The 20,525-nt window shown below is 53.0% G+C and overlaps 1 protein-coding gene across 8 annotated transcripts in view; it reads left to right on the top strand.

Annotated features, from left to right (window-relative positions):
* RBFOX3 (RNA binding fox-1 homolog 3) overlaps positions 1-20,525 on the top strand; it is a 293,920-nt gene that overhangs the window by 185,080 nt on the left and 88,315 nt on the right. The window contains exons 4-5 of one of the 8 annotated variants that reach the window (XM_067547192.1): positions 17,989-18,108; positions 18,775-18,879. The exons of the other annotated variants lie outside the window; for them this stretch is intronic. The gene's annotated coding sequence lies outside the window, so the exon portion shown is untranslated. The remainder of the gene's footprint in view (positions 1-17,988; positions 18,109-18,774; positions 18,880-20,525) is intronic. 8 annotated transcript variants of the gene reach the window in all.

Below are 20,525 nucleotides of genomic sequence, written 5' to 3'. Positions count from 1 at the left end.
CATTGCTGGATGCTGATTGTTATCTGTAATGCCTCAAGTCTCAGGGGTTGCCCTTCACCACCTGCTGTGTCTCTGGGTTATGGTCTCTAGGACTGACCCCACAGGGCCTGGAATGGTGCCCTCATTAGCTGGTCCCCAACAGTAAGATGTGCTCCTGCCCGTGAGCCTCCAAACCCCCGTGTCATTGCTGTAGGTTGGCACTGCCTCCATGCTCTCCATGCTGGGGGCTCTCCCAGTCCTTTCCCCACCCCCTGTCCATCACTCTGGTATTGGCACTCGTGCCCTGGGGCCGCAGTGACAGAATATCTCCCCCCCTCCCCCCCCCATGCAGCAGCTTTGTCTCAGACTCTGGTTTGGACTGATCTCTTTGATGAAGGCTTTGACTTGAGCAGGAGAAACTGGTGCTGAATGAAATGCAAACTCCTCCCTTCCTTCCAGCACAGCTTCCCCTGCCCTCGCCCCTCACTCAATAGAAAACTAATCCCATGGAGGAGGGATCGATGCTAATCCAGTTCTCTCCGCTCACTGCACAGTTCCAGAGGCAGACTGGAAATATTGCTATTTGGGGAGATCCTCCCTAGAGAAATGTCACTTGTCCCCCCCCCCCAATGCAACTAGCTGCCTACAAACGCTTTCTGTGCCACAGAGCCTTGGCCATGTCTGAAAGTGTCACCACAGCGGCCATTGCATGACCAGGCAGGAGAGGGAGCAAGAAATAGCAGCTGTCCATTGGCCTATGTGGAATGGAAGTTGGTAACCTGTGCACCCAGGATGTGCTCCCTGAAGCCTGCAGTGCTGAGAACATCAAATAAGGAGTGACTGTGGGAATGGGGTCAGAGCTCACAGCTACTCAGTCCCACGTCTGGTTAGCCTAGGAAATTATAGTGGAGCACTGGATGTTACATAGAACTAATTTTCCCCAATTTGGTTATCAAGCATCTCTGTATTTCCACCCCAAGTTTTGGGAGAGTTGCAGGAATGAAGCAGCCACTCGTCTGCATATCTCCTTCGACCTGCTGCAGGGTCTCTCTCCATAGATGAACACACAGAGCCTTCCCCACACAGTTTAGAATGTACCGGTTCTCCCGAGGCAAGTGTTGCATTTTCAGCTAAACAAACCGGATGCCAGTTGTGAGGCAGTGCCTCAGACTGGTGGAAGAGCGCTGTTCAATTCACTCCAGTACTTTTGCATTCCGAGATGCAGTTGAGAAAGTGGAGGGGGGGGAGGCTTTTTTTTTTTTTTTTTTAAGTAATGAATCAGCAAAGCTCTTGGGGAGGAAAACATTTCTACATGCAAGTTTTCCTGCACTTCAGCTAGCCTCCATGTCTCCGTTCCCCTGCACTTTCAAAATTCTCGTCCCTGGCCAATTCCATGTGTACAATCTCTCTCTCTCTCTCTCTCTCTCTCTCTCTCTATCTTTTTTTTTTTTTTTACTATTGTTTCCAATCAGTTTTACAGTAAATTTGTATTCATGATAAAAGCCCTCCTCTCTTCACTGCTCCCTCATCGCGTTCTGTGCCAGTAATAGGCTGAAAGTCCCCTGGTAATACCAGCGCAGGGAACCAATACAAATAGGAAGAAAACACTATGGCCTCGCTCTCTCCCCCACTCGCTCCAGCCCAGCGCTCTGTGGAAATCTCTGGGCGGGGCTGGGCAGTAAACACAGGATAGTATTTATTGCGCCTGCTTCCTGCGCGTCACTAATGGAGAAAGCTCTGAGCAAGTACGTGTGGGGGTACATCGGAAAGTGCTGACCATCATGTCTTCATTTACAAACTAAATAATCAAATCTCTCTCTCACACACACAGTGGAAGCAGAGCAGAGTGACTAGATACCAGGGCAGGATGCTGGCATATAAGCATAAACAGAGCTGCCTTCTCCCAAGGCAAAATCAAAAACTCTGTCTAAAATCAAGCTGCATTCCTGCCTGCTGGTATGGCCACAGACTCTCCCCTTCCCCACCTGCTCTGCATGGGCCATAGACCCGAGTATCTCACACAGCAGGCATGTCAGCTATCCACCACCCTCCCCGGCCCATCAACCCTCTGGATAAGTATCTACCACTGTCCTATACTGCTCAGCTACGCTATCCTTTACTTTCCCACGTCCACCCCCCACCATGCAGTGCTTCCCTGAGAGCTTCCTATACCTGACGGAGGGACATTGGGCTACATACCAGGGATGGTAAAAGCATCGGCATCCTGAACTACACTAGAAAGGCTGGGCAGAGGCAGGCGAAGGCGTGGCAGAGTTCAGAGCAGCTCAAACCTGAACTGTTAATCTCCTCACTTTGAACCCTTTGGTTTGTGATAACTTGGATGTTAGTGTGTCGTGATTCATGCTCTGAACTCTGCCTTTCCAAGGGGTTAAATGTGTGCATAGAGCAGTGTTTCTCAGTTGGTGTTCTGTGGAACCCTGGGGTTCCGTGGGAACACTGTTAGGGTTCTGCGAGAAAGTGACATCATGCCACCAAGAGCAGCTGTTCTCTGCGCCGCCGAAAAAAGGAAGATGTCCCGGATTTTTTGGCGGAGGGTATCGAGTATGAGTGTAATTTCCCCACAGAGCCTAAAGGGTTCCGTGGGGAAATTTAATTGAGAAACGCTGACCTAGTTGTTCGTATATAATTTGCTTATTTTGACATTTTTTTTGGCCCCATATGTAAAAATACTGTTAAGAGTTTGGGGGGGTTCCGCAATTATTTATCGAGTTCAAAAGGGTTCCGTGGCCAAATTTAATTGAGAAACACTGGCATAGAGTGTCTCCATCGCTAGGGGTCGGATGAGCACACAGAGCACATGTATCTTGCCTTCTTTCTACGGCACGTCCCGTATTCGGGCTTTGTCTAGACTAGGACTTAAAAGCGAGTTTTTAGAACATCAGCTGACTAGCAGGTGCTAACTGTAGATGCGTGGGGCTGCTTTCACACTGGCTCACGGGCTGAGTTAAAGCCTGGAGGGCATAGCAGAGTGACCAGGCTTTAACTCACCTAAGTGGTTGGTTTAGCATTTGCTTGCTGGTCAAGATGATCCTAGAGTGCACCTCAACCAACTGACATGTGAAAACTACAGCTAGCTACCTGTGGAAATCTGCAAGCAGATTATTAGTGACCACAGACTAAAACCTTACCATGTCCTGGTAAAGAGATGGCCAAAGTGCTGGGCCAGTGTAATGGCTCTGTCAGCAGGTGTTTGGAATGGGCCCCTTATTCACAAGTGAACTACACGGGGCATGTCAAATGAGTGCTACAGACCCATCCTACCATGTCATACTGCCCTCCCTGGTGTCGGGGCACATATTGTGCTTTCAGAGAGACGCTTGTGGAAATATTTGAGGGAGTTTTTAAAAAGCCATTGACAGTAATTTTCAACTCTCTCCCTGTAAAGCCAGTCATCCTGAGCAATGCAAGTTCAGCTGCCCAAGGGTTTGGGAGACTCTGCTCTGTGATCTGCTAGGAGCTCCCATTTCTATCTGTCCTGTGCCTTGAGCCATGTTATCTTGTGGGGAGCACCCATGTTTTGGGAAGAAAGAAGGAACGTTTCTGTGGCTGATTGCTTGGTAGGCTTCTTTGCAATGGGTTGGTTTTAGTGGTGGCTGTTTGAATCTGTTCAGGGGCTGGAATCTTGGGGTCAGTCCCAGCGGCAGGGAGAAGCAGGTGTGTGATGGATTGATGGGCGGAGTGAAGGGAAAACTGGCAAAGGATGTGAAAAGTGCAGTTTCTCACAGCGTTCTGCACACTGTCCCCTAGGGATGTATATGGCATGTACAGCACCTAGCACACTAGGGTTCAGCAGAGTGCAATACACAGAGATTCCCTGCTGTAGGGACCATTCCTGCTCCATGACTTACTGTATAAATGCTTTTCATGACTGACGACTCGGCTGCGGTAGGAGCTGTGAATGATGCAGAGAGTAGAATTTTGTTGCAGCACTATATTGTATACGGACTAGTGGAGCCTGCAGCCCTGTGCTGCTGTGAGCTCTGAAACAAAGGGAACACACAGAGTGACGTGCACGTGCAGGCTGTGTAGGATTCCGTTCGAGGGGTCTGTGTGTGTCCACCACATGGCACGCACACGTCTCTGTTCACTGTCATGCCCTGAGCCAAGGCAGAGAGCAGGAATGGGCACGGCATTGCCAGCGCTAATAGAGCCCTGGTCGGGCAACTGAGCCCTTTGGCCTTTATGTTGTCACAGGTTGTTTGAGAGCGAGAAGGAGCTGAAAGGCGCTTTTGTAGGCCAAGGAAAAGAATAGCTCCCTCACCATCCTGCTGCCTCCTCCTCCCTCCCTGCCTTGCCCAGAGCACTGTGGGTACCAGAGGTGCTGGAAGCTTGCTTTGAGAAGGGACAGAGGCTCACAGTGAATCCTGAACTTACCAAGCATGGTATTAAGCCTGGGGAGTGGGCAAATCCGGGATGGGAGGCAGTCAGGATGCCGGGAGAAGTCTGCATGGGGTGGAAGGAGTCTGGGGCAGAGGAGGAAGCTGAAGTGTCTTGGATAGGAGGGGAGCAGGTGAGTGGCCAGTGGAGCTACTCAGCTACTGAGTCTCTGCCTGATCATCCTGATTCCTCCCTGCACCTCGGCTCAATCCTGGGTACCAGGCAGCAGCTCCAGCTCTTCCTGGCCCTGTCTCGCCTCCATCCCAGCCGCTGCGGAGCCTCGCCCAGCCTGAGCCTGCAAATCGACTCACTTAAGAATGATGCTCAGGGATGGAAATGCATATCAGCTCCCAAAGTATTTCCACTGTGGGGGCACTGTCCTTACTGCTCCTCCCCCACCCCGGTTTGCTGCCCCTGTTGGGTCCCAGAAGGTCCCCCGGCTCAGTGATCTTTTATTGCTTTTCAGTCGAAGGCAGTGAAGGCACCCATTCCCTTTGCTGGGGCCTCGAGTGCAGACACTTGACTGCTGCATGGGGTGAGTGTTGCTAGAGAGCCTTGTGTATGACTCACCAGGTTGGGGGTGCAGAGCATGTTGGGAGAGATTCACCATTCATTCCAGGGGGCATACTGTGCTCACAGATGGGTGCGGAGCAAGGTTTGCTCTCCCTTACCCCATGTGGGCCTGGCAGTTTGTGCCCAGCTTGTGTCCACAGAATGAGTGCCAGGCTCTCGGGAGTAGCACCCAGTTTCTGGCTGGTCCTCACTGCTGCGTTGCTCTGGACTTCTCCCACGTCCCCAGGCCCTTCTGTGGAGTAGGTTTTGTCTCATCTTAACTCACTTGCTGTTAGATTCCTTCCTCACCCTCCATGGTAAGTGAACGTGTCAGTGGGCGGCGTTGGCACACCCCTGAAAGGGAATCATCCCATTCAGTCATGTCCCATCAGGCTCGTACTAAAGAGGTGGAGCTGCAGGTTCACTTCTGGTGTACAAGGGAGACGAGGCTGGGAATAGTGTCTGCCCTTAAATAAGTCATGAAGCAGGATCCCAACAGCACAATTAGAACCCTGGGTTAATGATTATTTATGACACCGGGAATGCTGATTGAACCTGACTCGATTAACTCTTAACCCAGATTGGAATATTTATAGCTGTATTTACACCAAAAGGGAACAGCCACGGTGGAGAGGCAGGGGCCCAACTGCCCAACCTCTGGGAATGGCAGCCCAAGGCCAGGTGAGACAGGTGGACATCCAGGCAAAGGAGAGAGAGAGAGAGCTCATGGACACAGCTGGGGAGAGGGAAAGAGAAGTGAGAGACACATCTTAGATGAGTGGATGAAAAGGGTATTTGTTGTGTTGTCCACCCATTTCCTACATCCTTCTTTTAGGGTCTATTTTGTCCAAAAGAAGGATCTGCCAGGATCACGAGTGGGAGAGGTTTCCCTGCCCACCACGAGAGGAGTAAAGAATCTGCAGTAGAGGCAAGTGCTAGGAGAGAGAAGAGGGAGCAGACCCTGGGGGCATGGTGGAGCTTTTTGCTAGGAGTTTAATCAGACCCCACTTCTTTCTAGCAGCTCAGGAAGCCCAAGTCATCTTTCTGCCCACATCCATCTGTCTGTGCTACCAAGGCTGCGACCTGATGGCAGATGCTTTTGTGAGTGGGCTTAGTGATAGAGCAGGCACGCCTGTCTAAGCTGTCCCTCCTGTCCCCCACATTCTGGGGCTTTTCAGTGCAGGACTGCACACCATCAGGGTAACCAGGCACTGTAGGTGTCATGGGAGCAGAACTGGTGTAGCTTCATTGGCCCAGAGTGCTGACCCCATAGCGGTTTCTCTGGAATGGTTGGAGGGTCCCTTGACTCCTACCAAGCCCAGTGACTGTATTTTTCATTTCCAGTCTGTGCTCTCAGTGGATTAGCAGTTTGCCCCTGCTGACCTTTGGGACAGATGCCATGGGTCTGAGTTGTTAAACAGTCCCTTGGGGGAGTTTCTTCAGGGTGTCAGATCCCACTCGTCCTCCAGGGCGGGCCATGTGAGCACAGTCATTCTAGGACTGAGGCTCTAGGCTCCAGCACTCCTGTTTCATGCTGTGAGCTCTCCCAGGGGACCCAGCTGAGCTCAGAGATCAATGCACCTCAGCAAGGATTTGCAGTAACACAGGCAGCCTGTTTCAAAACAGTTGGCTGGAACCGAGCATTGGGAAGTGCTTAAGTTAGCCCAGAGAAGCAAAGATTAAGTCATGGCCCATGCTGGCCAGGCTGTGGTTCCTCGAGTCATGCTGCTGAAGGAATCGTGTTGGTTTCCTCTCTCTGTCTGTTCCGTTTTCTGCCAGTTCCAGGTGGGCCCTCTTGTCTCTCCGAAAGCCAGCTCTTTTTCTAGCGTCCTGTCACCTTCCATCTGTTGTCCTCCTCCTGCAGACCCATGCCGAGTTCACATGTTCCACCTGCCGGACTGTCCCTGGATAGGTGTCAGTTCTTCAATCCTTGGGGTTCCCACGGTCTTTCTGGGCTGTCCATTGATTGCGGCTTGGCTTCAGCCTGCCCTTTAAAGACCCACTGTTGTATGCAGGGTTCTTGTAGCCAAGTCCATCGCAGGATATTAGAGAGACAAGGTGGGGAAAGTCATATCTTTCATGGGACCACCTTCTGTTGGTGAGAGACATGCTTTCGAGCTATACAGCGCTTTTCCTCAGGGTAGGAACTAGGAAACGAACTCCGAGTGGCACTGCTAAGTACAAGCTTGGAAGAGATCGTTTAGCAGAAGTAGTTAGCACAATGCTTCCCAACCTTTTTGGCTGGAGAGCCACAGATATCATTTTTACAGCCATGAAGGGCCACCAGTCTCTGCCAGCAGCTCCCCACCCCACACTGCAGCCAGACGGACGGAGTTCAGCAAGGAGGCTGCCTCCTCACTGATCTCCCGTCTCCTCCTGGCTAAAGCAGGGACACTGCACGTCTCCTATAGCCCTGTGTGCTCCACCTGGGTCCCCAGGCAGTGGCTCCCGTCTGCAGCCCAGGGGACGTGAGATCAGTGCTCCGCTCCCTCTGGCTCCAGCAGGGACCCCAGCACCTGTGGACCCAGGCGGAGCGCTTTGCTGTGCTCCCTCCTACAGCCGGGGGGAGGGAAGCGCTCATCTCCCATCCCCTTGGCTGCAGCAAGGAGCCTGCACCGGTCTTGTAGCCCCACGCACGCGCTCCACCGAGGTCCTTAGGCAACAGCTCCCTTCTGCAGCCAGCAGAAGGGGAGCCGCGGGCCTCTTTGAAAGCCTCCACGGGCCATAGGTTGGGAACCACCGAGTTAGCACATGTTTCAAGAGACCATTCAAGGGGAAGTGAATGATCCCTTGAAACGTGTTAACTACTTCTTATCCCTCACCCTTGCTCTGTCTAATGCGGCATTGCTTCCCCCAGACAGCTCTATCTCCTCATGTCTCCAGCTGTGCCCAAAGAGCAGCTTTTTAACCCTTCTGCCCCCACGGGGAGCGTCCCTAGTCAAGTGCATCATGGCCATGCATCTCATTCATCAAAATACTACAGACAATTACCACTCTCACATTCCTATCCTCCAAGGGCTACCACTGCCAGCCTGCCTGTGTGTGCCGTGGGGACAGGGGTGGGCTTTGCAAAGGGCTGACTGACAGCAATCCACGCTCTGGCTCCCATCACAGCAGCTCAGGGGAGACGGCCACGGAAGCGGCTGCTGCTAGCAGAGTCCCAGATGAGTAAAATACTCCGCTGAATTGATTTCACTTACAGTTGGAAAGTCTATTGGCAAAGTAAACTGTGCTCTCAGCCTGGAATGAGCTGAACGATGGACTTCTCTCGCAGGGGTGCTCAGCGTGGTGCTCGGCTGTGTTAACCAGCACACTGTCACTGTGCTGGGGCTGGTGTTTTCAGAATCAGAACAGGCCATGTGCTTGCTGCGGATCCTACCCACCCTTCCATGGTCTCCAGCACCTCTGGGGCAAGGGGAGCAGGAATTCTGTGTCTTTCCTTGCCCTCCGGAGCCCCACATCTCCCTCTTCCCTCCCTCTTGGCTCTCCAGTCCACATTGGCACTTCAAGCATTGCCCAGCTGGGTGCTCAAGAGAGACACCCAGAGCCCTGGGGCTCAGCGTGGCCTCTGTACACCACAAGCTGACCAGGAAGAGGTTAAACAAGGCCTAAGAATAAAAGCCCGGGCTGTGCGCAGCAGCATTCTGCTCTGTGTTCAGTTCCTGCAGGAAAGGTGTGCCAGGATTACCCAGCACAGTCCAGACTGAGCCATTCCAAACCCAGGCCACTCCTCTGCAGCCTGTGTCCATCTGCATGGCCTCAGCCAGCCCCGTTCTTATATTCATGGCCTTTCACCTAGCCTGATCTGGAGTCCCACACTGGACTGTGCCCCAACCAGCCTGCAGTTATTCTGGCCCACGGGGCAGAGGCTGGCTGCCAGCCCCTGCTTGGCAATGGGAGTGTGAGCACAGAGAGGGCAAGCGAGTGAGTGAAACTGGCCCCTTGGAGCTGTGTGTTTGCAGATGGGCAGAGGAAAATGTGCTGAGGCCAGAGATGTGGGAGAGGTCCGGAGGAGATGGGGGCAGCTCAGTGAGTGCCTGATAAAGCTCAAGACCACCTCTGTAATTAGAGGATGAATAATTAAAACTGCAGTGGAAGCATCCATCTCGAGCTGGCCCAGTCCCATGGACACAGGGGAGCTAGGAAAGAGACCCAGGGGCAGGGCTTCTCAGGGTGCAGGGCTTGCTCTCCTGCCTCCTCGGTGTTTCCCTGTTCTCTGCACATGTCCAGTGTTTGGAAGTGGCGGGAGGGGCACCCTAGAGAACAGAGAGATGTCTGTGAAATAACCCCCAGCGGCAGATCCCATGCGTGGGCCAGGGCAAATTCTGCAGCAGCTGCAGAGCAGGCTTTGAGAGGCATCCATAGCTCCCAGGGTCCCTTCTCCACTGTCATGTCTGGTGCCAAGAGTGCATGTGCAACTCACAGCGCATCGAACCAGTTCCAGGCGGCGACAGTGGCTCCACCAGGGCTCTCAGGGCATGTGTGCACGGCAAATGGGAGGCACGATTCCCAGCACGGCTAGACAGACTCAGGCTAGCTCTGCTCTAGCGAGCCCGCTAAAAATAGCAGTCTGGACACTGTGGCACAGGCAGAGGCTTGGACTTGGGCTGCTGCCAAAGCATCCACATGGCTAGTTTCAGTGCGCTAACTTGAGCAGGGGTGCTGAGAATCGCACCTCCCAGCTGCAGTATAGACACATCCTCAATGGCAAGAGTGCTGGTGTAGACAGCCCACTAGTGCTGGCACCACTAGGCCATGTGCCCTTGGGCAGGGCAGCACGCCTACCATTGCTAGTGCCTGGGCAGCTGCACCAGTGCTAGCGCAACGGGGGCAAATCTAGCAGGGACGTGTGAGGTGCTGAAAGGGAGACCCCACCAGGGCTAGAAAACAGGGAGAGCTGGGCATGAGACACCTCTGAATTTGGCCAAGTGGGGCGTCAGGCACAGGCCTCCCCTGTGTCTTCAGGGCGAATCAATGCAAGCTCTCTCACCCTCTCACCACTCTGTGGCCCTGCAGCTCGTTATCTGGCCCAGGAAAGAATCCATTAGCTCTTAAGCTTGAGTGCCATGGCAACAAAAAATCAAGTGACAGTTCCTCTGTGCTGCAGGTACTTAATTCGAGTGTTACTGAGAGAACCTGCCCTGGGGCTAGCACACAGCAGCCCTGAAGCCAAGCGTCCCAGATAGATCCAGGCCCTCCCTTGCCTTCCCACAAAAGACAGTGTGCTTCCAAAGAGGAATCGGCACACTCCCTCCCCTGCCTCGGGGCACAGGGATCCTGGGCAGCAGAGCACTGCTGGCAGACTCAGGGCTAGTTGCATCTGTTTGGTTACAGGGAGGGAAGTTGCAGTGTCTGCTAGACCCCAGCTCCAGTCAGCCCTGATGCATTTAGTACATGAAAAGAAAATAGGAATTGCCAACCGTGCAGTTCTGGTACAAAACAACTCAGGAGGACTTGAACTGCCCCAGCATGAAGTGACTGGATGATGCATGAGGGCCCAGTTTGTTAGTGAGACCAGTAGCTGCTTTTTACAGCCCTTTCTTGTGATGCCTACAGCAGAAGAGGAATAACCTGAATTTACAGGCCTGAGCTAGTCCCAGACGTGGTGAGGGGCCGGCTGGCTCGCTGCGCCAGGAAATCTGATTCCCCTGGGAGTTCACATGGGGACAGTGCACTTCAAGGACCAGATCCAGCAGGGGATTTTCAAAAGCACCTAACTGGTTTAGGAGCACAAGCCCCAGGTTTCCTAGGGGGGTTGTGCTCGTAAGTCACTCAGGTGCTTTGACAGTCCCACCCCTTGTTCCCAGCAGAGTCTGGGCTCACTCTCCATCCTGGAGCAGGCTGCTGAAACCAGCGTGTCAGGTGAAATAAGGCCCCTTCCAATGCCCCAACACAGCCTGGAGGCTACGCAAGGGACAAATGGTTCGGCCGGGGGCTGTGGCCAGATAAGTGGAAAGTAATGTCCAGAGGCAACACCCCCGTGCGTGCTGCTGGGCACGGATTTTGAGTGGAACCGTTGCCTGGAGGCTCCATGAGTGGGCGCCTGCCTGCCCAACACGCAGCAACCATCCAGGAGGCAAATGGGATAGAGGAGACTAGAGAAACTCCCGTGAGATCACACTGCACTGTGCTGCATCGCAGTCCGAATCAGAATGCCCAAGACCAATGCCTCCTTTGAGAAATCCAGCAGAGCAGGGCAAGGAAGGTGGTCAGAACTCCAGGCAGGATTTATACACAAAGCTAGGGCCAAATTCCTCCCTGGTGTAACTCCACTGAGGGCTCCCCAGCCCCAGATCCTCAGGAGAGTGCAGCACACACTCCACCTACAGGTCAGGGAAATTGGGATAATATAGACCATCTCCCAAGACTTAGCCCTGGTCTACACTTACCGGGCGATTCGGCGGCAGTCGACGGGAGTTACGCAAGTGACGCAGAGTAGTTTGTGTAACTCCCCTCGCCTGCTGTGCTTCCCTTCTGCGCGGTGTCTGCACCGCACTGCGCTGATGAGAACTGTGTTCCCATCGACGCAACACTGCGCCACTTGAGGGGGTGCTTTTACTGCGTCGGCTTCTGGATCAACTGAGCGGGTCTTCACTGACCGCTCAGTCGATCCAGATAGGTCGATCTGATGGTGGCGGTCAGTGTAGACATAGCCTCAGACCATGAAATCTGACCAGCCCTTGTAACCCAAATAACAGCAGGGAAAAGGGCCCCAGTGAAATACATGGGCAGCACATTTCCAATAAATAAAAGAACATGGAGCTTTATATAGCGTATGGGCAGAGGAGACCACTGCTGGGGCTGCAGTTCTCCGAGTTCAGTGCCGTTGTGACCGCTAAGAATGTTTGCAGGTATGCAATTGAAGATAAAGACAGGGCCAGTGAAATCTCAGGCTTTGTGGCATACGGTTGTCAGGAAGAAATGTTCTGCCCCAGAGGCAGCATCACATAATTCGCCAGGTGTATTATTGAGGGGTTTCACCGTTCTTGGAATTGGGAGGCTTCCAGACTAGGTGGCCATGGGTCTGAGCGTCAGGCCTCACAGTTGCGTGCCGCTGAGTGGTTTCTATATGACAGAATTTAGCTTCTTTAGAGCAAAGAGACAGCGTCTGTGCTGCCTGCACTAGCCATTGCAAGAGATAATGAGTAAACCAATCCTCCGCACTCCCAGAAACAGCATGATTGCAGGTTCCGCAGCCTAGTGCAGATGAAATGATGATTAAGGGGTCCTACCCTATAAGTAGACAGCCATGTTGACCTTATTTAAGATCCTAATCAATTTGCCCCCTGCATGATTAATTGAGATGCTTTCCATTGATTTTCCATGAGACAGGAGCAGCTAAGGTGGGATTCACAGAGACGCCAGCAGAGAGATCTCCAGCTTTGTTTGTGGAGCTGTGAGAAGCTGAGCCCTGCTGCTAAGGAGAGGAATATCTCCTCTCTGCTGCCTGCTTAGCCAGTTACTTGAGGGTACTGTGCTGGCATTGCTTCCACGCTTCAGCTCACCCCTGTGTTTGCCGAATGCTGGGTAAGCACTCAGTGAGCTAGAGAGAAGCACAGCTAGTCACCAAGGCACGTGCAGCTAAGGTTAACACTGTGGATGGCCATGCAAGCACCTAAAAAGCCCAGGAGCAGAAGAAACTGTCGACATGGTCTCTTAGCTCCAGTGACACTCAGACTGAGACTCGCCAGCCACAAGTGGCTCTTCATTTCAGTGTGTCTCCTGCAGCAAATGAGATTGAAACACTGTGGGATTTAATTAGTAACCAATCAGGTGCTTTTACTGTGTCATTTCTCAGCTACAATTGGTTAAATAATAATACTTCCTTGGTATGTCATTTTGCTGTGAGAATAATATATAAACCCTAAATATTTCCTCTGTCCCACTGTTTAAATATGAGGCCATAGCACCGTAGTAACTGAAACCATGAGCTCACACCACTGAAGCTCTTTTGGGCAATGGTGATCACTTATGTTGCTCCTGAACCATTGAGATCTGAGTACAGCTGAGCTCGGGGAAGACGTGGAGCTAACTCGTGGCCATTGGCCAGCACTCTGTGGTGGGGGCTGTGGGGAGCCAGGCTGGCCTAGCAGGTGCTCTAGGGGCTGATGGGCCGCAGGGATGAACAATGCCTCCCAGAGCAGATAGCGGGCACAGCATATGCTGCCCTGGTGGGCATGGGATTGAAGACTGGGGCTGCGGCCTTGCCTTCCCACCCATTCTAGGGAGGCAGGCATTGGTAGCCCACTGCAGTCTGCATGGGGGTCAGCCATGTTACACACTCCAGAGCACCCCAGCCTGCCCTAGGAGCCTCAGTACCTCCTGGGTCCGAATGCACACGCTGGCAGCATGAGCACCCACGGGGGCAGGGTGGTTGATGGCAGTCCCTTCCTGTCCAGGGGGCATGTGGGCCGGAGCACAAGACCATGCACCAGCCTCTACAGCCTGTGGTGGATTGCAGCCGCACACAGTGGGTCTGCATGGACACACCCGCCAGACTCACTCCAGCATGGGCTCCCTGCATGCTGGAGAACTTGCTGCAGGCCAGCTCGCTGGCCATGCTCTCCAATGTCACCTCTGTCCGTGCTGCGCCCCATGAGAGGGCATCCTGGGACCATCCCCACACACATCTGTGTTTAGGAGGCGTGTGCCTCTATCAGATCTTTCTAAGGATTGCAGGATATTCACTTGACCCTCACAGGCGTGGGATAGCAATTGCTGTGGCTTTGCAGCACCCCACACGGCTCTCGGGATTTATTATTTATTATCTCTCCTTCTCCACTGATAGGTAAATAGAATAAGTCAGTGCTTCTCACCAGGGGCATGTGTACTTCTGGGGCCATGCAGAGGTCTTCTGGAGTACGTCAACTCTTCTAGATATTTGCCTAGTTTTACAACAGGCTACATAAAAAGCACTAGCGAAGTCAGTACAAACTAAAATTTCATACAGACTATGACTTGTTTATACTGCTCTATGTACCATACACTGAAATGCAAGTGCAATATTTATGTTCCAATTATTTTATAATTATATGGTAAAAATGAGAAAGGAAGCCATTTTTCAGTACTAGTGCGCTGTGACACTTGTGTTTTTATGTCTGATTTTGTAAGCAAGTAGTTTTTAAGTGAGGTGGAACTTGGGGTACGCAAAACAAATCAGCCTCTTGAAAGGGGTACAGTGATCTGCAAAGGTTGAAAACCACTGGGATAAGTTATGTGCTGGGAAGTCAGGACTCTGGTCAGTTATTACCAGCAGTAAAACAGCCCTTCAGTGCCATTTTGCCCTGGCAGAGCTAAAGAAAAGACACTTCTGTTGAAGGTTCAATTATATGCTCTTCTCCCCCCACTCCCTCCACGGGTAGATGGCCCGCTGTACTTTTCCATCCTGTGGGAAATGGGACTCCAGCAGGGTCTCTGTCTGAGTCTCCTCAGCAAGCCAGCTCAGACAGCATTCTCCATGGGCTCACTCTGAAAGCAACCAGGGGCTGAAGAAGTTGTTTGTCCACCCAAAGAACAATGTTCCCCCTCCACCACCCTCCTCCCATGGGATGTTAGTTCAGTCCTGAGGAGATTCACCCACTCTCCAGCTGCTGGGATCCATCTCTCTCTCCTGGCTGCTTTTCTGGTACCAGTGCCTTCAGGGAGCAGGATCGTCATGATGGATTCTCTTGTTCTGTCTTCCTTTCTTGGCATGAACCATCCCCTCTCTGAAATCAAGAAGGATTCAGAGTTCCTCTGGGACCAGGGCACCCCTCACCACCTCCCAGGAACCATGCTTTGTGGCAGAAGTAAGGTCTGGCACTAAGGAGGTCGCACACGCAGGTGATCCAGCCAGTCATCTTTGCAGGACTCTATGTTCTCTCCCTAGCTGCACCCGGCAGGGTGTCTCCCAGGTTATTCCAAAGGGCATTATAAATAAATCCAGTTCCAGAATGTCTTCCCTGTGCCAGAGTAGAGCACTGGAAAGGGTTTTGAAGCTACATTGCTGTGCAGATGGAGTCATCCTGGACTGGTCCTTATGGACTTTGGAAGAGTTTCTCTTCTGCCAGCGTTCCTGTTTGGGGCCTGCCAGTTGGTCCAGTAAGTGAAAAGGAAGAGGGCTTGGCGTCCAAGCTGTCACTGAGGAAGCCTGGCAGTGTCACTACTGAGAACTGCTGGCTCCTTTTCAGGAACATCTCCAGCACCTGGGCTGAAGCTGCTCCCTGCCCCGTGCTCCTCTGCCTGTGACCGTTGTTTGTTAACTAGCTTCCCTGTCCACCTGCTCCCGAACTCCTCGGTGACACCTGGAACCAGACGTGCACCCATCAGATCTCACTGTCTAGGCATTCAAGCCAGTACTTGGCTGGCGACCTCTGGCTGCAGCAGCACGTGGTGCTGGTGAGCAGGTAATGGGCCCATCTCCATCTGACTTAATCCCGAACTAGTGTCTCAGTCTTAGTCTAGGGCTAGGGGATGCTCTGCTGCTGCTGGTGCCAGTCTTTGAATGAGGTTGAAACCAAAGTAGTAACCCTCTGCAGTTGTTAAAGATCCTATGGCGCTTTTCACAAAAGACGGGGACTTTAGCCCCATGAATCTGGCCAGAGTACAGTCTGGGTGAGTATGTTCTACATACAAATCCAGCTGCAGTGCCAGCTGAGCATGGGATTCTTTGCTTCTGGCTCTTCCAGCCCAGCGCTTATTGCAGTGAGCTCCTAGGCCTGCAGCCAGCTGCTGCAACCCACACACAAGAGGTAGCTGCATTCTGTTGGCAGCGCAGTGATCCTGCAGGTATTGTCTTGTTTTGCATGGAAAGACTGTTTCGCCTTCAGTTAAATTATGTCAAATGCCGCCAGTGCCGCATCACCGAGAATTGGTGCTAAGACAAATGGCACAAGGAAAGCACAGTGGGTCCTTCTAACAACAAGCGTGGCCGAACTGCAAGATCTCTTTATTAGTCTGTCAGATGCAGCAAGAGAGGGCTGTGGAAGAAGTCCCATGCTGCACCTTCGGTCATTACTGCATGTTTGGGTTCTCTGTCACTGGATGCCCATCAGCTCTGCTAATTACACACAGGGCTAGTCCTGGCCTCAATCCCAGTGACTTACTGCAGCAGTCAGTTCCCCTGGCACCTGACTCTTCCCAGTCTTTTCTGGTGCTGAGTTTATCTTCTGGCCTCTGTCATTGGCACAGGACGTACTTTGGGCATCTGCAGATTCCTGCTGCAGATCCCTTTATTGCTGTGCATTCCCTGCCTTAGTTTCTGTTTCTGTGATGAAGCGCCGTCTATTTGTGCATTGCACGGAGTATTCTGAAGCGCCACCGTACAGCAAACCCAGTGGCCATACGGTCCGTCATGTAACGTCTGGTAGTGTTCTCATGTGGTATAGCACTTGGGATCCTCACCCGTTCCCGGGTGGTGGTTTGATGCACTCCGATAGAGACATATTTCTTGGTGCTGGTGTTTCTACCATGTTAGCATGTTCTTTGTTGTTCACCATCTCCCAGAGGTGTGATGATGCATTCCTGGCTGAGGTGGGGTGTGCGCAGGGTGCTGTACGAGCATGTGGCACGACACATCCCTTGACTGACTGAGCTGGTTACTTAGGCTTCCTTTGTTCTTGTTTATGGATGATATTTCTCTTTCTTAGAAGGGAAGAAGATGACACACTATCTTCCACCTAAAACCTTGCCCCTTTCTCCAGTAGCACTGCTGCCATTTACATGAAGGGCTATAACGGGTTGGAGTAAATGGAGCAGGTTTGCAATTAGTTTTCAAAGTACTTATCTCATTAAAGTAAATGAATTATTGATTTAGTGACACTCATGCTTTTAGTGAGCGGCACGGTGCCATCACCACTCTGTTCCCTGGCTCACAGAAGCAATGGCCAGCTCAAGCAAACTTGCTTTGTGTGTGGGTTTTTACCTTTTTAAAAAATATTTCCTGCTTGGTTTTGGGTGTGTAATTGGGCTCCAGGCTAGAAATGAGAGCCCCATTTGTGGGAATGCAGGCACGTGATGCTGGGGGGGTGTCCTTCCTGCACAGCAGGACAGACCCATGTTAGGAAGCTGTAGATCTGGGCAATAGAGATGGCTGAAGAGTGACTGGGTTGTGGGGCGAGCTCCACACTGCCTGATGGGAGATGCTGTGTTCAGAAGCAAGGTCAGGAGCACTCCGAGCCAGTCCTCTGGCAAGTCAGGGAGCAGACTCCCCTAGATGATGGGGATTGGGGGTGGTACCTTCTGCCAGCTGATTCCTGGAGTGCCAGCAGTGATGGCAGAGCTGCTGCCCTCTGAAAGATGAGTTGCCAAGGAGGAAACAGCCTCCATGATGCCATGAGTCACTGATGTGGCTTGGATACCTGGCAGGACGGGAGAGGAGTTGGCTAGGACTTTGCTAGCCATAGTCCTCCAAAGCGGACAGTCAAGGTGTAGGGTCAAGCCCCTGGTCTCTGGCTGGATCTTTCAATATATGGTGTTTGGCCTGTTACCCCCAGCCCACTCCTGCTCCTTCGTCTCACATGTAGGGGCAGGGAGGATGGGTCACAAAGCTGCTGTCAGCTGCCAGCACTGGAAGGAGAAGTGTGGCTGCGGGCGTGTGCGGCACTAAACTGGTCTGACTAAGCCAAGTGCTTATGGCTGAACTTGCACTGGCCCTCAGCTGACTCATCTCTTTCCCACTTCTTTTTACGGAGATTTAATCTCTGCCCTGAGATAAATTCCCCTTGAACGGGAGCCACCTTCTCCCTTCTTCTTCTCTTCCAAAGCAAACAGGCTCAGAGCTGAGGGGGTCACCTATGGGAAGAGGCCAGGGGGCGGGACTGCCTTTACTGCTCTCTGGGCAGTGCCCAGAAGGTGCTGTCACCAGGGTGGGACCTTAGGGCGACTGTACTAAATAACTGGAAGGCACAGTCCACCCCCACCGCCAAGAAAAGAAGAATACTGCTTTGGACTTGGCTCTCCTGCTCCACGTGACCTTGGGTGGACGGTGCCAGTGCCATGAGCACTCAGTGTCGGTTTCACATCGTTACTGACCCTGCACTCCAAAGGGATCCTGAACTGCTTTCCTAACCTACTTTACAGACTGGACATTTGGCAGTCACGTCTTCCAGCACTGCAGTGCAGCCACCTCTGAGAGGAAAGGCAGCAGCTGCTTAAAAGCCCTCAGCCACGCTACACAGCGCCTTAGGACAAAAGGAAAAGGTACAGTAACAGACTGACATTACAGGGAGACTGTGGGGAGCAGAATGCACAGCGATTACCCACGTTGGAATGGAGTTGGCAAACTGGATTGAACATCCACAACTCTGGCAAAAAGTGCCCTGGGGGTTTTAATGACACGGGCTTTGTCTGGTCTGAAGGGTGGCACGTTAAGCAGCTCCGTGTGCCCTGCACCACGCTGGGCCCTGGGAAGGCTATGGGGGAAGAGTACCAACTGTTGCATCACCATTTCCTGCACTGCCCTGGAGTTTCGGGGGGGCAGCCTATCCGAATGGGAACCCAGCGCTTCTTACTTTACGAGCTCTGGCATGATCCTGGCTTGAGATGCTCTGGCTGCAGGGCCCCCTGTGGTGGCGGCCGGAGCAGGGGCCATTTCCCAAGTCGAGTGTGCCAGGTTCTGATGAATGAGCATTCCTTTGCGCATTGCTGCTGCAAGACCTGGGGCTTCTTGAGGCACTTCTGGGGTTTGTCCCAAGCGCCTCTGGTCCGTAGCTTGGCTGGGAGTTGTGGGAGGCACAGGCTCAGCTCTGCATCAAGCAATGCACAGAGGGCTTGAGGAGGCCTGTGGAGGTTCTGAATGGACACCTCCAGGAGGAGCCTGCTGGGGCCAAGCCTCCTGGTAAAGCCACTTGCACTTCTGCCCTCTAGGACTGAGCCGTCGAAGGAGAAGTCCCAGGGCAGGACTCTCAGTGACCCTCCGGCAAGGACCAGTCTCCCTGTCTGGATCTCAGTGCCTGTGGGGGGAGGAAACAGGTGAGCTCTCTCTCACCCTGGGGCAGTGCCAGCTTGCCGGCTCTGCTGAAGCCCCCTCCTCTGCCGGCTCCCTGTACCTGCTGAACCTCTCCCCTTGATTAGCTGCTGGCAATGTGGCTTTTTTTATCTTTCTTTGTTTTAAAAAAACCCTTCTCATTTAATTAAAAGTGTTGACATTGTGCCTGGCCATCCCGCCCGCCAGAGAACGCAGTTATAAATTAAACATTAAAACTTTAATGGCCCATAAAGAAATATTCGCCACTGCTTATGTATAGAGGGGATATAAATAGAGAGGTTTGCTGCGGGGAGGGTCAAGTTATTATTTTTCCTTAGCCAGATAATCTTTCCTAATGAATTGAATTAAAAGCAGAATTAATTTAGGATTTTTTGGGGGGTGGCTTTAAAACCTCCCATAAAATGCTGCTGAGTGGGAGCCAACAGGAGCCAGCAGGCCCCCCCCACCCCTCCTCTAGTCTGCACACAGCCACCAGCCTCAATAGATGCACACAGGGTGGCTAAGGTTTGCCTAACCCTGACCCTTGGCTGTCCAACCCCTGTCTAATTGGAGGGAAGGCTCATCTCACTGGGCGTGGGGAGAGAAGAGGGGGCTGGCCTGGAGCTGCTTGCCGCTGCGGGAGGTCGAACAGGGCAGGCGATGCCATGAGGAGCAGTGAGATCTGCATGACTGCTCGGTGTTGTTCACATGCAGACTTCACTGTGCTGTGGCCTTGTGCCTGTGCCAACTATTGCAGCGTCAGGGCCTCCATTAGCCAGCCCTCTTCCGCTGGGGCGGCCCCAGGGAGATGCCCAGGGAGCTCCTGTCTCCCCCCTTCCCATGGCATGGTGCTGGGAAGGCAGATCCCAGGGCTCTCCCAGGGGAGCTGTGTTAACCAGTGTCGCCAGGACAGACTCCTCTGAGTTCATAATGAGCTGCTCGCTTTGTCTGAGACTCACAAGCACCAGTTCATGTCCAGGGAAGGGCCCAAAGCAAGTTCCTGTCGCCGCAGAGCACCTGGGCAGGGCAGCAGCACGGGTGCTGACGCAGCTGCTTGGAACTTGCTGTCTCCCACCTCAATTGCCTAAACCTCCATGTTTCTTTCAGTCCTCCTGGGACCATCAGCATCCATCGAGGGGGCCTGCAAAGCCATTTCACCCCTGCTCTGAGCACATCCCTGGAGGCATTGCTTCCCCAAGCATGCCTGGGGTGAGATCTCAGAGCTCCTCTGCAAGGGGTAGGCAGCCCAGAACCTCTCTCCTGCAGCTGGGCATCGTCCATAGCTGGCTGTTATTTCGGGGGGAGGGGGAGAAGAGAGACGCCCTTCTCCTGGAGACAGTGGAGAGCCCGAGGGGTGACAGTGGGGATGCGCCACACTGCTGAGCTGCTGGAAGTTTGGCTGTGGCTGCCAAAGGAGCTGCCTGTCACCGTCAGCTGCCTCGCTGCAGCAGACTGGGGGCCTCCCGTCCCAGCGCCTGTTACCACTGGCACTAAGTATGTGGAGCCACTCGGGCAGCAGCGCTTGGACTGCTCCAGAGCAGCTCTCAGGCATCTCCTAGCCACTCTCCGGCCGGCCACTGGCTTCCCAGAGATAGGGCTGGGCCTTGGCTGGACGCGGCAGCATGGCAGCTCTGGGCACCCAGTCCCACAG

This window comes from Emydura macquarii, unplaced genomic scaffold (genome assembly GCF_026122565.2).
Source record: "Emydura macquarii macquarii isolate MOO-44397 ecotype Brisbane River unplaced genomic scaffold, CSIRO-AGI_Emac_v2 contig_1230, whole genome shotgun sequence".
Taxonomy (NCBI): domain Eukaryota; kingdom Metazoa; phylum Chordata; order Testudines; family Chelidae; genus Emydura; species Emydura macquarii.
This window is presented reverse-complemented; position numbering and strand designations above follow the sequence as displayed.